At 39.5% G+C, this 18,993-nt stretch overlaps 1 pseudogene; it reads left to right on the top strand.

The window, feature by feature from the left end:
- The first annotated feature begins 601 nt into the window (after nt 1–601).
- Nucleotides 602–11,571, top strand: LOC133862574 (DNA-3-methyladenine glycosylase 1-like; annotated as a pseudogene).
- Nucleotides 11,572–18,993: the final 7,422 nt, after the last annotated feature.

The following is an 18,993-nucleotide window of genomic DNA, read 5'->3' as shown; positions in this document are numbered from 1 at the left end:
GCTTCTGGGCGAGCTGAATCACTTGGTGCAAGGTGCATCTCAGAGGTCTCCGTGTGTGAGAAAACACGGATGTCTTGTGGAAGAATCAGTTGTGAATCAGTGGGTACCTACGAACCAGAAAAATTAGAGGATTTTGTAGCAGTAAACAGAAAAAGGTCCTCATCAAAGACCATGTTTCTTGCAATATAGACACGTCCTGTGGGTTTATGGAGACACTTGTACCCAAGATGTTGTGGACTTTATCCAAGGAAGACGTATATTGTGGCCCGTCTAAAGAGCAATGTGAACCCAATAAAAAATAAATTGGAAAAATTACCTTTTGCTCATATGAACTATCACCCTCTATCAACATATGAATTATTACCTTTTATCAACGTGTCCTCATGAGCTACTACATCGACTATAAGAGAGAATTCAACTACTATTTTTGCTCATTTTCTTCCCTTATGTCAATTAGACCTGTTAACTCGGACGGGCAACAAGTCACGTGCGCCTCACATGCTGTTTAACACTTTTTTCTCCCACTTTTGCCCTTATGTTGTTAAACGATTCTCAAACAAAAACAAAAATAAAAATAAAAATAAAAGTATCCTTGTTGACAATGGCCACGTTGTCGTCTTCTTTCTTGGTCACCCCCTCTGTTCCATCACTCCAAGATCCAGCCCATGTCTACCCCTGCAACTTTGTGGGCATTCTGCAGGTCCAAGTCTGTGTCATCCATGGGAGAATCGCAGACAGTTTCATAAGGAAATGGTGGGACTGGGGTTGGTCATGGGTTCTCTCACGGAAACCCATTTTCACTTCAGATCTGGAAATGAACGAGGAAGAAACCAAGATTCTCGGTTCTCAAAACAGAGGAAGCTGGAGACATGTTTTCTACAAGGCCAGGTATGAGATCAGAAAGCTTGTCGGCTCTGGTCATGTCGGGATTCCTCAAACCTACAGGTATGATTCCTACAACTACTCCAAGAATTTTGACGACGGACTACCTCTGATTCAATAAGGTTCACGATCCAGATCAAGACTAGAATTTTGTATGGCTTTTGTTTTACTCTTTTGTTCTTTTGATCATGTCAATGTTCATCCATCAACATTATTACTTTGGCTGTAATTAGACAGAATATTGCTGGCTAAAGGGCTTGGACCACGGGATACCGACACTTATTGGTTGCGAATATGTCATTTTTCCTTCCCTTCCTTCCTTCCACATGTTAGAAGATATGAAGGGCTAGAATATATAGAAAGTATAATATACTTTCCATATATTCTATATTTGATTGGTATTGTAATATTTCATATTTATGGCGTGTCGTAATCAAATCATGGGGATCTAATTACCATATTTGATGAGGATTTGATTACCATATTTGTATTCATTTAAAACCCTATAAATAGGGACTTTTGTATTGTAAAAGATTAAGCAAGAAAATGCAATGAAATAAAGAAGCACAATGTAGTCTATTATAAGCTTCCGCTTTCTCTCTTCCTCTCTCTCTCTTTCTTACATAAAATTCTCTTGTCTTTATTCTATTATTCTACTATTTGTCTTTTAAGTTTTCTATCCTGTTATATTTTCTATCATGGTATCAGAGCCTGAAAATCGACCAACGTCGTTCTTCCCTTCTTGAAGTTCTTAGTGTACTTCTGACAAACACCTTAGCCTCAAGATCCTCTCTTCTATCCCTTTTCTGTCTTAATTTTTTTTTTTTTTTTTTCTAATATGGCCCACGCCATTTCAGTTCCTCCACTCAAATTCTGCACAAAGAGTTCTCTCCACTCCACTGTTCTCCCAAAATCTCCTTTCTTTTCTCAAAAAAAAAAAAGGCACAAAAAAAAAAAGAGCCTTCAAAATCGACCAACGTCGTCTTCTTTTTCTTTCTGCAGCTGCTCTGCGTCTTTCTGTCAAACACATGATCTTCCCCTCTATTTGTCCAGCCACACATAAAGTGTAACACCTCCTCTGCCCTCTCTTTAATACCCAACAACACAGAGACCGTTTTCTCCACTGTTCTCCCACCCAGCAACCAGCAAAGGCAACCAGCTCCAGCCCACCGCCGCCTCAGTGGTGCAGCAACCAATTCTGGCCATCCTCTCCAACACCACACGACACAGTCCCTCCGGCCTCCTTCCACGCTTCTGCAGCCCACCATCACCGTTCACTAGTGAGCCACCGTTTTCCGGCAATTCTCTCCAACAGCAACCCATCTCGCCTCCGCCGCCGCCACCAACGCCCTCGACAGCGTCAGTCCACCGTCCAGAAGCACCGGTGCCGTTTCCTGGTTCAGCAAGAAAGGAAATGTGTGCTGCGTAACCTGCGTTTCTAAACAATTTGTGTGATGCAGATGCAAGGTATGAAAAAAAAAAATATATAAAAAAAAAAAAAAAGAAGAAGAAGAAGAAGAAAAAGGATGTTGTCTTGGTAGTGAATGCCCAATGGGCAGTCTCGGAAAGATGAAAGAAAAGGAAAAAAAAGAAAAGAAAAATCAAAATCAAAATCAAAAGAGGCCAAGTTACCCATATTATTCTTGCCCTTTGTTGGCTCATTATTGTAATATCCTTTGTTGGCTCATTATTTTTGGTTGACTCTATCTTTCTCTTTCTTTTGACATTTGAGGTATTCTCTAAAACTCATGCTCTCTTCAGCTCATAATTGGCTCATTTTTTATTTTATTTTATTTTTTGGCCCAAAGTTGGCCTCATCTTTCTTTTCTTTTCACTTTTTTTGGCCCATAGTTAGCCCATTCTATTTTGGCATTTGAAAAGTGATATCATGCCTTATTTAGCCCATAGTTGGCCCCATCTTTCTTTTCTTTTCCCTTTCTTTGGCCCATAGTTGGCCCATTCTATTTTGGCATTTGAAAAGTGATATCATGCCTTATTTAGCCTATAGTTGGCTCACTTTCTTTTTGGCCCATAGTTGACCCAATCTTTCTTTTCTTTTTACTTTCTTTGGCCCATAGTTGGCCCATTGATATTTAAGACGCATCTTCACCGTTGCCGACTTCCTCCATTCATCGTCGTTGACTATCGTTGATCGTTGTCATCTCCAAAAGAAGAAGAATAAGCATTTATTGCAAACTCAAGATTCCAGAATCTTCCACCTTGAGTTTGACGGGGGATTTTAGAAGATATGAAGGGCTAGAATATATAGAAAGTATAATATACTTTCCATATATTCCATATTTGATTGGTATTGTAATATTTCATATTTATGGCGTGTCGTAATCAAATCATGGGGATCTAATTACCATATTTGATGAGGATTTGATTACCATATTTGTTTTCATTTTAAACCCTATAAATATGGACTTTTGTATTGTAAAAGATTAAGCAAGAAAATGCAATGAAATAAAGAAGCACAATGTAGTCTATTATAAGCTTCCGCTTTCTCTCTTCCTCTCTCTCTTTCTTACATAAAATTCTCTTGTCTCTATTCTATTATTCTACTATTTGTCTTTTAAGTTTTCTATCCTGTTATATTTTCTATCACCACATAGAAGAAGAGGTGTTGCTTCTTCTGACGTCCGCTTATATATATATAAATTTAACGTTTTATTATTATTGTGACTTTCGGCATGCGAGTCAGATTTTTTTTTTTATCTCACTTTTGACTCAAATGGCCGAAGAATCTTAATGCATTTAACCTAAAACATTTTATAGCCATAATTAATGCATTTCCTTTTAGATCGATCGAACATTCTTTCACCATCAAACCAACATGTCATTCATCTCTGAAAGATTTTAAGCATGTACACTTTTTGATGCATGTAGCTAGGCTAAATATCACATACGATCTTATTTGTGTTAACTTAGAATAACTGCAATGTCTTTTTGTTTAGTTTCTGTAGAATTTATATATAGCTGAAACTCACGAAATCAGAGTGTATGCAGGGGATGTCCTTCCAACGTGGATGTCCTTCCAGGCAATGGGGGTGGAGGTGGCCAGGGGTGGCGCACGGCCACCCCAGATCCGAAGGCCACCCCGAAATGCATTTCGGGGTGGTTGCGCGCCACCCCAGGCTATCTTTGGGGGTGGTGCATGGCCACCCTCGGTTGGCAGCCACACTTTTGTTCTTTTTCTTTCTTTTTTTTTTGGTTGATTTAATTTTTAATTATTTTATTAATTAAATGTGGGACCCACGCGTTTTTGGAGACAACTTGTCCTACGCGTGGGTCCCGGTCATCAAATCAGAGTGTCAGTCTTGAATTGAGACTAAATTCGGGTGGAATTCGAGTTTTTTTGCAAGTGGCACAGATTTTAGAAAAAACTCGAATAGAATAAGGATTCTATTCTGAATCTAAACACACCATAATTTTCTCACCAATCCCAAGCAGGGAAAACGTGTTGTTTTAGTCCAAAGCAGGGAACTAGTGTTACCTTCCTGTGACAAATTGGCTATTCACTCAGTAAGTGCCCGAGTTCAATTTAATTTGTTATGGGAAAAGTGATTGGTGTACAACAATTGTACACAACACAAAACATATGGGGTGTGACCCATGTGGTGGGTTTCACTCACATGAGTCCCACTACATGTGTCTTATGTTGTGCACAAGTTGCGCAAGAATATTTTCCCTTGTTATGGTGGATAAAGAGCTGTGCGTAAACTATGATCGGGCAATTCAACATTTTAACCAGCTAACCCCAAACGACTAAATGGGGGTCGGACAGTCCGTACCGGCATGAGCACATTCTCCAACCGAACGTGCCCTATAAAAAGGAGTTCATTTTAATAGGTAAATAACATAAGTTTTTACCATCTTTATAATTTTTTATTGACTTTGAAGTGTTATTTGTAAATACCTCAAGCGAGTCACCCTTGCATATTTTCTGTATTTGCAAGTCTCCTTGACTAAATTACAGGTGAAAATAAAAAATTTCGTCAACTTAATATGGGATATGTTTAAGAGTTTATTTTTGAGTTTTAAGAGAATATATTCTCCATATATTAGGGGATTTGATTTCAAAGATTTATTATAATTATTTGATGGTAATCAAATCAATCAAATCACATTGATTGATTACCATACTTATCTACACAAACTCTCATATAAATAGGAGTATAATCTATTGAGAAAGGATTAAGCAATAAGAGCAACAATGTAACTCTTTGGGCTTTACCCTGTGGACGTAGGTCATAGGCCGAACTACGTAAAATTTCTTTGTGTTTTTTATTTTATTATTACCGTTATTGTCTTTATTTTCTATTTGTTTATCTTTTCATTCATGGTATTAGAGCAATAGGCTAATGCCAGTGTTCGATCCAATGGTTCTATGAATTTTTCGTTTTATTTTATCTCTGTGTTTTCTTTTATCTTTATGTTTTCGATCTAAAATTATCCTGTGTAATTTTCTTTTTATTTTTGTTCTATTATTTTCCTTACCTTTTCACACTTCTGTCATCTCTATCCTAGATCCTTAGTTTTTTGTTTTTCACCATCACTATTTTTTTTTTATTTCCTTATGCTTCTCTTTTTCTCTCATGATTTTGTCTATGATTTTTCCATTATAGCATACGGCAAGGCAATATGAAAGAGTCCATTATTTTCTTTGACAATATTGTAAGAGTTTATTGTTGTGGGAAAACATCTTCTTTTGATAGATTGTAGGTTTTATTGTATCCGGTTGCGATTTGCAATTATAGTTCGTTTGTAAGAGGTGCATAAACAAAAAAAAAAAAAAAAAAAGAAGAAGAAGAAGAAGAAGAAGAAGAAAAGGAGATATCTCTGCAGTTCTTCATGATGAATGTAATGGTTCAAAAACTTCTTTTTGTTTTGTTTACCGTATATACTCAAATGATGCTAGAAAAGAAAGAAAGAAAGAAAGAAAAAAAAATCAACAGAGGCCAAGTTGCCCACAGATCCGTCCGTTGTCATCAAGCTACCGTCTCAGCTGTGTACAGTGTCCGACGCTCCACCGCCGATCCGTCCACCGCAGATCCTTCCACGACACAGCTCCGAGTTCCGCCATTCCCAGCCGCCTTCCATGGTAGTTTTCAGGTCCTTCTTTGATCTTGTAACTCTTTTTTTTTTTTTTTTTTTTTTTTTGGTCGATTTCATCATTACACAAGAAGAAGAAGACTCTTCTTTGTCTTTGGGTTAGATCTGGCCTAATTGTATTTGTTTCTATTCTTGGATATGGGTTAGACTCGACCCAGCAGCAAAAAAAAAGTAAGAAGAAGAATAAGAAGAAAGAAAGAAAGAAACTTTTATTTGTTTTAGGTTATCTCGACCCAGTAGCAAGAAGGAAAAAAAAAAAAAGAAAAAAAAAAAGAGACTAAGTTGCCTACCTTTTGGCATTTGAGGTATTACCTAAAGAGTAATGATTCACTACCACCTAAATATACAACTTTCCACCACCTTGTCTATGTGGCAAGGTGGTCCCCCACTTTAATTTATTTTTAAAAAATAAAAAAACTCAAAAAGTAGTGGGGGACCACCTTGCCACATAGGCAAGGTGGTGAAAAGTTGTATATTTAGGTGGCATTGAATCATTATTCATTACCTAAAACCCATGCTTAATTTAACCCACGGTTGACAATTAAACAATGGTGAGTACTGTTCACTCACCAAATTTTTTTGGCTAAACTGATGAGGCTGCTGGGAGTAGCTTTTGGGTCTTTTCACTAAATTGCCTCACCAAAATAACTAAAAAGCTATTTTGATGAGGCTACTAGGAATGCTCTCACAATGGGAAAGCCAAAGAAAACCTAAGTCTAAAATCCCTCGTCGTCTTCCAAAATCCAATTCCCTCCCCGAAAAACTTGAAAACTACCTTCCTGTTAGAAAAAAAATAAAAGAAATCTGAAAAATTAAATGGACTTCTAATTTAACAGTGTGTGTGAACAGTGTGCAACAAAATATTAAATGCGGAATTAAAGGAGACAAATATTTTGTTGACGAAGTGGAAACTTAATTAAAAGAAAAACCACTCCAGGGTAGCTAAACCCATGATATCCATTATTCAGAAGACAAAGCTAGTTACAAAGTAGTAGCACTCACATATCCCTGATGCAGTGGTCGTACCTTGAACTCTAACGTGTAACCCAATACGAACGCCTCCCAACCAGGTCTCCTATATGAAGGGGTCTTCAATGGAATCCTTTACCTTAAGGCCAACCCTTAAGATAGACTTCACAGCTGATCAAATCACACACTGACAAAAGCTAGAGAGCTAGCAGATCTTCAATATCTCCCTAAACACCCTCTCTAAGCTGTAAGGAATTCACTACTGAATTCTGTGTCGAATGCATGTCTCGAGCCTCTTATTTATAGGCTTTAGAAGCCCTAAAACAAGTCAAAAATGGAGTCTCTGGCACGCGCGTCCGGACGAGAGCCTTGGCCGTCCTAACGGGCAACTTTTTCCTTGTCTGAAAAGCAATTCTAGAATTTTTGCAATGCTGTCCAGATGCCAGATGTTTCCTTCTGAACGGGGGCTGTCTGGACGTTAATACTTGCCATTCGGACCATTAATTTATATCATTTTTCGTTAGCTTTCCAACAATGCCAATTTTGTCCCAATCCGATATTTGAGTAAAAAGTTATGATCAAAATACCGGAGGGTGTCCGGACGGCTTGACCGGGTGTCAGGACGGCTTGACCGAGCGTCCAGATGGTTTCACTTCGGCTGCACATAATTACCAAAATAAGGCTTGGAGAGTCCGGACCTTGAAGGCTGGTGTCCGGACGGTTGAATTGGTGCACGCAATTTTCATATATGAAGCTTGATCGTCCGGACCATGAAGACTAATGTCCGGACGGTTGAACTTGGTATGCACGTCTTGCCTTATAGAAGACATCGTCCTGACGGTTGTATCCATCTTGTTAAAACTGTGTCTTGAGGCAGAAACCCTAATGCTTATCAAACACTGAATGGCGTCCGGACGGTATTGCCACGTCGTTCGGACGGATGCACTTGAACGCTGGATACTTCTCGAACTCTGAATAGTGTTCGGACGATTTGCCATTACATCCGGACGGATACAACCTTGAACTGTTCAAAGCTTCTACACATTGATGGGCGTCCGGACGGAAAGTTCTCATCGTCCGGACGGATGATGCTTTGACAGATGAGCGTCCGGACGGAATACCACGTAGTTCGGACGGATGTTGCTGACTAATGAGCATCCGGACGGAATACTACGTCGTCCAGACGGCTGACAGGGAACCGAAATAGACTTCTTTGAAAACTTCACAGAATCTTTTTGAAGAATATAGCTGAAGAGTAGACTCTGGATAAAGCAGCATCCCTGTGAAAGCAGCAACATTACGTAGAAGTGATTTTGTCTAACAGAATGCAGCCAACACAAAAACTAACAAAAGCAGAAAAACGAAATGCTCCTAAGGCGCATTACAACGTCGCTTTCGTTAAGAAATTATTTGTCCCCACAAAAAATATATGCAAAGGGTTACAACAAATATATCTTCAGGATACAATGGAGCCCAAAATCCTGTTTGTTTAATTGCGTTTTGCACAAACGAAAATTAAACCAGAACATTTTCACTTTTTTCTATTATAGCAAATGACAGACAAAGACTTGTAATTTTAAAAATATAGAAGGTATAAAAAAAAAAAGCACTGAAGATAAAAGAAATTTTGTTGTCTTTTATTAATAACTAGAAAACAGTTACTTTTGTAATATGATGAACAACTGTTAATCCAATCGTCCATAACGGCTTAAGTAATAATCATAAACTGCTATTTCAACAGACACTTAATTCTGACCATCAAATCAAATAACTGTCAATGATTATTTAATAATAACCATTAGATCGTTATTAATTAATCTTAATCGTTAGATCAAATGTGATTTGACCTTACAGTTTATTTTAGTGATGGTCCAGTAAATCCAACCATTGGATTTACCTAAGAAAGATCTTATGGTTTAGATCAAACCACCAGATCGATTGATCATGACCATCCAAAATTGAAAGGTCATGATTAGATCACTCTGAGCTCCGATGCTTCGTGCTAAGTGCCAAGTGCGCCATCAAAGCGTCCTATAGCCCATTGCCACACATGCGCGCGTGTGCGTCCGGTCCTTCGCATCGTACTAGAGTATACAAGTACAAGTATACACCCAAGAATTACTTTAAATGCTTAAAGTGTGTTGGGCCTTATAAATGCTAACTAAACTTTCTTTTTTTTCTTATGTGGGACTATCTTCATTTAATGCTCTTTAGCACTTGATAAGCGTCGAATGTTGCACATTCAAGCCCCTTAACTTATATATGTTAATTCCTTAGCATTGTTATTTGTTTGATTTTGTGTTGTTTTAATGTTTTCAGGTTTTAAATAAAGACACAATTAATTCCGTTAATTTTGGACTTAAAGCACACTTTGAGAAGACCTAGAAGATATTGGTAAGCTTAACCAATCATAATAGAAGACCTATATGATGTGGTTAAGTTTAATCAAATCAAGAGAATGATTAAATCGGAATTTCTCCACTAAGAGTCAAAATCGGATTGGGTTCAAATTTGGATTCTGCACATGTCTTAGTATTTGGATCATAACTTTTGCGTCACATATTGAATTGCAATAAAATTGGTAGCGTTGGAAAGCTAATAAAAAATTAAACAAATATGTCAGAAATAGCTTTTCCCAAATTCTGACTTTTACTATGCCAAAATTGCCCTACAATAAAAGACCGCAATTCTGGCCGAATTTGGAATCCTTTTCCTACTTGGATTGAAGTTTCAATCTCCTACTTGGACAAGAAGACTCAAGAGACGATTTTTTTTGGAATTCCAAGGGCTTCTAGGACTTGTGTGCTCCCTATAAATAGACCCCTAAGCTTCAAGAGAAGTGTGCTTGGTGCTTGGGCTTATGCTTAATTAGATTTAGACAGAAATTCTTCTTGGAGGCCTGACAAGTTGAAGAGGAGAAGAACATGGCAGGAGGTCATCCCAGCACTATGATGAGCGGCTAAATTCCTAATAGGGTGTTGATGTAGCCCTTTCCAAGTAACAATGGTTTAATTGTATTTTAGTTTGGGATTTTCTATATGCATGATGGTTGTATAACTATGAGAATTGATCTTAATGTTTATATTCAATCATTATGAATTTCTTATCTTGTCTTAGAAAGTCTTTTATATTGATTGAACTCAATCCTTCATATTTTCTGTGATTATGTGAATGATTGTTATACAACGGTTTTAATTGAAATATGATCAAGAAGATTATATAGACCATGCCTAGGGAAGACGAATTGTACTACACCCTAGTTTAGTGTAATTTAGGTAGACAGTCCGTGCCAACTGAAGATGGGTTATACTATTCCATTGATTTTGTGTATATCCTATTAAAGACGTAGCTAGTCCATGCCTAGGGAAAACGGGTCGTATCGCATCTTAGTTGTTAGGTGGACGGTCCATGCCAACCGAAGATGGATTATACTTATTCTTTAGAGGTAATTTCTTAACCACTCGAGTGAGACGAGTCCTATATCATGCATCGTATGAATTTTCCTTGTTAATTTATGATCGACCATTGTTATGCAGTGAGTGGTGAAATCAATCCCCTATTCTTTATCTCATCCTTACTATCTTAAATTTATGTCTTTTACTTTTATGCATTTATTTTTAGAAAACAAAAATCAAATCAAACATATTTTTAATTAAGTTATATTTAATCTCGATAAGCTTGATAATAATACCCCTGCAGTCCTTGAGGTTCGACACCCTCTTTATAGCCTTATCCTACAAGGATTTGTTCTATTATGAGTGGTTAATTTTATTATTGATATATTTTGGTAAACAAAAGACCACATCAGCACCTTTCTTTTAAAATATTCCCAAGACACAAAATAAATATATATACATATTAATTTTGAAAATGCTTTAACACTTCCAACACTTGAAAACCCTTGAAGCCAGTGGTCCCCAATACAGACTCCTCCAAACCTAGCGAAGCAAACCCATCTCAACCCACTATCATTTTCCCCACAGTTGTGAAGCCATAGCCACTAACATTTGAAGGCAAAATTGACGCTGCTCTTACCCATTTACGCAGCTCCAATCCACTCCTCACGACCCTTATCAAATCATATCGGCCTTTGGCTTTCGAGGTTCAATGCCCACCATTCTTGGCCCTCGCAAAAAGCATCCTCTACTAACAACTCATGAGCAACACCGCGAAATCAATTTACATGCGCTATGTGGCAACGAGGCCGATGTTGTCCCCGACAGCGTGCTCGCTCTCAACCCCGTCCATCTCAAAAAAATCGGAGTCTCTGGTCGGAAGGCGAGTTACCTCCACGACTTGGCGGACAAGTACAAGAGTGGGGTTTTATCGAACTCCTCGATTCTCAAAATGAACGATGAGTCCCTGCTCACGAAGCTCACGTTGGTTAAGGGAATTAGGGCTTGGTCGGTGCACATGTTCATGATCTTCTCGCTGCGCAGACCGGATGTTCTACCGATGGGAGACCTTGGCGTGAGGAAAGGCGTGCAGCTTTTGTATGGGCTAAAGGTATTGCCACGACCTTTGGAGATGGAGGAGATTTGTGAGAAGTGGAAGCCTTATAGGTCTGTTGGGTCATCGTATATGTTGACACAGTTTCCGATATGATGACGTGTAGGATTCTGACTTCTAAATATAGGTGAATCTAGTCTGAATTCACCGAGTTTAGTTATTTCTTTCCCTTTGATACGTAACTTCAGGGACCTGCAAAATAACAAGGACACATCGGGGGTATGCCGGCGATCCTCCTCCGACGCTCAAGTTAGTTCGGAAGTAGGTGAGAGCCTTTTTTTTTTTTTTTTAAGAGATGAGAAAAAAGCCCATAGAAATACCTGATGACTTGCTATTTATAAACCTCTTGGAATAGTTGCAAGGTAATGTGGTTCCGAATTTTCAGGGATGCTTGCCACCTCGATATGAATAGTGTTTGGGTACACTTTGAACAGTGGTCAGCAAAGGTGACCTGACATCGATGATGTGAGGAGACCAGGTTAGGCGTATTGTAAACCCGGATTTCTTGGAATTTGGTCACCTAACCACAAGTTGTTCTGACCTTATTAAATGAATGTCCTGACATCCCACATAGTTTTCGACCACCAAAGATGCTTGATGTCCGAGTAAGGCATCTAATTGATGATCAGTTTTAATGACTCCTAATCCAACTTGTACCCGACACATTCTGCTGCTCTGGTGCTCCTAGTATACCGACCGGTACAAGTCGGGGAATGATAATTCCCTAACAGTTACCCCACAATTCTCCTGTCTTAAATTCAAGACTAAGAGAATTACTTTTCATCCTTCTCTTTCTCATTGGATAGGTCCATGGGTATAAATGCTCGGTTAAGACGTCTGATTGTAACGTCCGTACCAGTCATTTTAGATTCCGTGCTGACATCTGAACGACTGTTGTCACCTCGATGCTTGCGCTGTTCGAATCTCGATGCGCCTTTGTCAGTGTGGCAACATTTGACAGGAATATCTATGGAGATCGCCTTAGTATCCAAGAAAGTGCAGTCTCCCAAGTAACCACCACCTTGTAACCTAAGGGCAAAAAATTCCTTTTCACCCTATAAATACCTTCCCTCTTCTGCCATTTCACTACCATCTTTCCAGTTTTCTCAGCAAACTACTCACCTTCGAAATTCTATAGTTTCTTGCACCCCTTTATTCTTGGAATTTCATTGTTGTTTTTGGGAGATCTCGGTTGTCGGGGTAGCCTTTGTTATGATGACAACCTTGGATTTTACTTGGGAAAGAATTTGCTTCCAAGGGCTTGAGCCACCCTTATTTCAAAGGTATCCTTTACAAGGGGAACTCGGATGTGTAATCTTCGGCTTTAAGTTCACAGGAACGTGCAATCTCTGGCTTCTATCTCGTCCATCCCGATTAACTGGCCGATGACTGGGCTCTCTATTCCGCTCTCGGGGGTGTTCTATCCTTTCTCTGGGTCCTTCTCGATACCTCTGGGGTCTGTCTCGCCATTCTTCAGGCTGGAGACTTTGAACAAACTCCTGCTAATTCCGTTGGCTCAACAAGTACCACGCCAATATCCCATTCTCAATAAATTTCTCAATCAGTATCCGCAAAGATTTACAAGTTTCGGTGCTATGCCCTTTTGACTCATGGAAAGCACAGTATCGATGGGCTGTCTTGGGTCTTAGGCTTCTCATACATTGGGTTTGCTTTGATTGTGGCAAGGACCTGTTCAATTGGAGCATTAAGGGGAGTCCAGTTATAATCATGGAATTTTTTCTTCACCTCATGACCAACCATGTCTCGACCTCTGTGGAACTCCTTTTTCTTCTTCTTCGACTTTTCCCCTGAGCTAGAGGGCCGAGAGGGCCCTTTCCTTAGTAGCGCTTGGGGCGTTTCTTCATGGTTTATGAATTCATCAGCTCTTTCCATAAACTTGAGAAGGTTATGTGATGGTTACCGGGCCAAGTCAGACATCAAGGGTCCATCTTTCCTAATACCCTGGTATAGAGCAGAGTGAACAAACTCTTCGGTGGGATTTTTGGTGGTGAGCCTTTCCTGATTGAATCGTAGTAGGAAATCTTTCAACGACTAATCTTGACTTTGGTGTAGAGACATCAGAGATCCAACTGGTTTTGTCCTCAATCTCAGCCATAAATTGTGTTAAAAACATCATTCCGAATTCGTCAAAATTCCATATAGACCTTGGGGAAAGCCTCATATACCAATCCTGAGCACTTCCGGAAAGTGTAAGTGGGAAGGCGCGACACGCCACCTCATCTGGCGTCCCTTGTAAATCCAGATGCTCCCTAAAATTATCTAAGTGCTCAACCGAATCCTCCTGTCCAATATAAGTTGGGATCTCTGGAATTTTGAACTTCTCGGAAAGGCGGAAGGAAGCCACCTCATCAATAAAGGGGGAAGTTGCTTTCTGGAATAGGTCCACCGCCTTTGTTGTGCTTCCATTGTGCTGGTGTTAGGCCGCACCTGACAATAAGTCACACCTTTGTTCTAGCCTCTCAATTATCTTTTTAAGTCTCTTGTCCACCTTCTTCGACGCCTTACGCCTCAATGGCTTCTGAAACCCAGCGCCTTGGTTCTCTCCTTCCCCTAAATCTTCTCCGTTCTTATTTTGTGTCTTGTTACGCTCGACAAGACCTCTTGCTTTGTTACTCTGACCTTCTTCTTCACCCGGTGGCTCGGTTGCCAAATAATAATCTTCTAAATTATGCTGTTGCAACGCGGCATTCTCCTTGGCCAAATCTTGCATTTCTTTCTCCATTTGAGCTATTTTCTCATTAAGGAGCTCCACCTTAGTCGGGGCTTAGGATGAGGTTTCTCCCACTTCTTTGTTTTCTTGCCCGATTACCCCACGGACCTCTCATGGCTTTCGATCGCGTAGTCACCATTTCAGATATACGTTTTGTAAGAACGACAAGCGTTTCCATAGACGGCGCTAAACTGTTGACTCAGTTTCCAGTATGATGACGTGGAGGATTCTGACTTCTTAGTATAGGCAAATTGAGTCTGAATTCACTGAGTTTGGTTATTTCTTTCCTTTTGATACGCAACTTCAGGGACCTGTAAAATAACAAGGACACACCGGGGGTATGCCGGCGATCCTCCTCCGACGCTCAAGTTAGTTTGGAAGTAAGTGAGAGCCTTTTTTTTTTAAGAGATGAGAAAAAAAACCCCCAGAAATACCTGATGACTTGCTATTTATAGACCTCTTGGAATAGTTGCAAGGTAAAGTGGTTCCGGGATTTTTAGGGATGCTTGCCACCTTGGTATGAATAGTGTTTGGGTACACTTTGAATAGTGGTCAGCAAGGTGACTTGACATCGATGATGTGAGGAGACCAAGTTAGGCATATTGTAATCCCAGATTTCCTGGAATTCGGTCACCTAACCACAAGTTGTTCTGACCTTATTAAATGAATGTTTTGACATCCCACATAGTTCCCGACCACTGAAGATGCTTGATGTCCGAGCAAGGCATCTAATTGATGATCAGTTTTAACGACTCCTAATCCAACTTGTATCCGACACATTCGGCTGCTCAGGTTCTCCTTATATACCGACTGGTACATGTCGGGGAATGATAATTCCCCAACAGTATAGGAAGCCAAAGGGGTCACATCTATGTCTATAGTTGCACCAGCCCCGTTGGTGGATGGTAAGCCCCAGATTACCAATTGGAGACCCGTCAAATTTAAGCTTGAACCAGCTTGAGGGAGATAGTGAGGAACTCAACTGCGCTTTGCTGCTAATAGCTGGTTTAAAGTTTGCAGAACCTTGATAGGCTGTTCTGTTTTGGAATAGCCCAATAAACCAAATACACCACTTAGAAAACTATTCTCCAAGGAATGCTAAGTTTATGAAAGCCCCAGACACGAACAGTTAAATGACAACCATTTAATAAGGAGAAGAGAAAAGGACCGAATGCATTGGCCAGGAATTACTAATCCCCTTCTAGAAGGCTTTAGCGAAAAGGAATGCTAGACATCCAAACACTTTTTTCCAGAATTTGGTCTCAACCTGATGTGTCACAATCCCATGAGATTTATCATTTTGAAAAATGTGTCACAATCTCATAAGATTATAACACATCACACTGGAACCAAATTCTGAAGAAAAAAAAAGTGTTGGGATGTCAAGCATTTCTCTTCTACTAATAAACCACAAATACCATTATCATCATTGGACCAATAAGTTCCCACTCTTATTCATAAAATAAAATTAAAAAAGAAAGAAGAAGAAAAAAAAGTTGGATAGCCACTCAACTGTTCACTGTACTTCCTGTATCCCACTCCTCTCCGTATCTCTCTCGACCTTGATGAACATATATTTACCCCAATTCGATCTTTCTTTAATGATGGAGGTTAACCTGGAGGTTTCTCACACGCTGACTTGTTGATTGCTCTCTTGTCGGGACATGAAAAAGATGTAAGGGATATTGTTCTTGAGGTGTCTGCGGTGAGAATGGGTAGGGATGAGCATGGAACCGGGGGGGGGGGGGCGATTTTCCCCCTTTTTTGGCCCCACCTCGCACCCCTGTGGGTTCACAAAATCACATCCGTGCCCCGCTGAAGATCACTGGTATCCATGCGGTGCGGGGGTGGTGTAGGTTGTCCCTGATTCAGGCCAAAACTTGAGAAACTATCAAACGATTCAAACCAAAGCCAGATTCATTCAATACCTAGAAGTCTAAAAGCATGAGAAATCGAAACAATTGAACTATCTAAACAGAAATAAAAATAAACCCAAATATATATATATATATATATATATATATATATGACCACTTTTTGAACCATTTAATGGTTGGAATCATTACTTCATCCTTTTGCTCTCATTATGCATTCAACACGAGCGCTGTGAATCGACGACGACAAGGCCTTTAGGGTTAGAGACTTAGAGTTTTGGGTTCGGATTTCGACCTCGAAAAAATAAAAAGGGCGATATATTAGGAGAACAACATGAAACACCAACCAAATCTGGAGCACCATTGGAGCAGATGCAGGAAATCGTGAAGAAGAAGAAGAGGCGAAGGGGTGCGACGCTAGGGTTAGGGTTTTTCAAGTTTTTAAATTTTAACATATATATATGCAGGGCGGGCCGTGGCGGGTCCCCGTTATTTTTCAAACGGTTCACCCGCACCGTGTGCATGGGGAAACGAGTTTTCCACCCAATAACTATGTGTTTAATGTAGTTTGTAAGAAAAAAGGGGCGAGGCGGGGCGGGGCAGGTCCTTCGGGTTGGGGCGGGTCCTGCTCAGCCCTAAGAATGGGGGATCACTTCAAAAGCTCTCAATTGGAAAGATAACCCATCCATCCTAGATCCAACATGAGATGACTAGAACAACCTCCACCCACACATCCTCATAGGTAAGACCATCTTGCTCACACCCTTCTCAAAGCACTTGCTCAAGACCCATCTCCAACACATGCAGAGTTTTGTCAAGGAAATGGTTATCAAAGACCTAGCAACAAATTCCTATGTTTTTCACTTCAACAATGTGTATAAAGAACACGTGGCAAAATATGGACACGTGTATTTCATAAACGCGTCTATATGGACATGTGTGAAATACACGCGTCTAACACGTGTCTATACTGATGCGTGTATGAAATACACGTGTCCAATTAGACGCGTGTATTTAATTGGACGCGTGGATTAATACACGGGTCTATATAGACACGTGTAATAATACATGCGTCCATATAGACACGTGTAATAATACACGTGTCCATATAGACACGTGTAATAATACACGTGTCCATTAAATACACGCGTCTAATTGGCCGCGTGTAGTTAATACACGCGGCCAATTGGGACGTGTATACTATTAGCCACGTTGTCATAAAGACACGTGGCTAGTTGGACGCGTGTCTACAGTGACTTGTACTGTTGACACGCGGCCAATTGTAGTTTTTTTAGTAGTGAACCCATGTAGTAATCGAGCGTATTCTAGACCATAGTCCATAAAATATTAGGGGTTGCCTTTTTAACCTCAAGCCATGGCCATCTATGATCTCTATCATCGAAGTAAAACTTGACCTTGCTTCCTTTTGAGTCCAAATCCATGTCTTTCTTCTTAACCTATTGATAGTTGCCAATGCCAAGTGCACTGGAAAAAGGATAGATGGGCCGGGGACTCTCTTGTAGGTGGAAGACTCTACAACCTCCAGATGCGAGTAAAATACACAACCCAGCCTTTTGTCCCAAGCTTCTATCTCTCTAAGACAGGATTCACAAAACTCTAGATATAGTTCAAGTATAGGCCTTTCGGATTTCTACTACCATTGCGGCTGTCTGGGTCACACTATAGGAAGCTGCCTGCGTCACAAAACTCTAGTTTTGAGTTTGGGCTTCACAGTTTGCTGCGGGCAGCAGTGGGGAGTGATGAGTCACAAATATTGTATATTTGGACCCCTTAATTTACATTAGTTAAACCTTTAGTTTTGTTATTTTCTAATGTCTTTTGCGAATTTTAGTGTTTATTAGGTTATTGGAAGAAAATAACGGTGTTTACGTGGAATTGCAAAGAAATGGGATTAAGGTCCAATGACATATGATTATCTTGGCCAAAATCAGTTTGTATGATAAAAGATGTGAAGACAATTTTTGTCTGCAAAATATCTTTCTCCATGGACTGGAAGCACTGAGACAGCCAACGTGGTTTTGTGTATAAAGGGAGACAGTCTCTTATTCATAACTGGGCAGCAAATGATCCATGCAAAACCTGGACAGCAACCAAAGAAAACACACGTAGTAGTGTATGTGGAGGTGAAATCCAGAATGTTCTTTGGCCTATAGCAGTTCGTGAGCCTAATTGAAGCACAAGAAAACGCATGCTTGCATCTCCAAAACCCAAGCAGCGAATGGACAAAGGAGGGCAGCACATGCACACTTCACAGCAGGCCAGCACGCACTACAAAAATGGCATCAAATAGCCACGTGCAGTTTGACACGTGTACAGTGTCGTACACGTGTCAAACATTTAGACACGTGTACTTTGACACGCGTATTACGCGTGTCAAATGTGCATGTTACAAACTGCACATTTTGACACGTGTATCGGAATACACGTGTCAAATTTGACACGCGTATTCCGATACACGTGTCAAATTAGACACGCGTATTCCAATACGCGTGTCAAAATGTTTTGACACGTGTATCGGAATACGCGTGTCAAATTTGACACGTGTATTCCGATACACGTGTCAAAATGTTTTTAATTAAAAAAAAAACTAAATTCAGTTTTTTATTTAATTAAAATTTTTATTTAATTATTTAATTGTATTTTTAATTAAATTAAAAATACAATTAAAAAATTAAATAAAAATTTTAATTAAATAAAAAACTGAATTTAGTTTTTTTTTAAAAAAAAAATAAATTTTTTATTGTTTTATAAAATTTATTTGGGTTAATTAAATTTTTTTTTGAATTTTTCAAATTTTGTAATTTTCGACCACAAATAACGCAGCATTTATTTTACCCAAAACCAACACGAAATCATACTACACAAACAAATAATTAATAACATATCCGTTAA

The sequence above is a fragment of the Alnus glutinosa genome, chromosome 3, assembly GCF_958979055.1.
Source record: "Alnus glutinosa chromosome 3, dhAlnGlut1.1, whole genome shotgun sequence".
Classification (NCBI taxonomy): Eukaryota; Viridiplantae; Streptophyta; class Magnoliopsida; order Fagales; family Betulaceae; genus Alnus; species Alnus glutinosa.
Note: the sequence above shows the minus strand (reverse complement) of the source record. Positions and strands in the feature narration are given on the sequence as shown.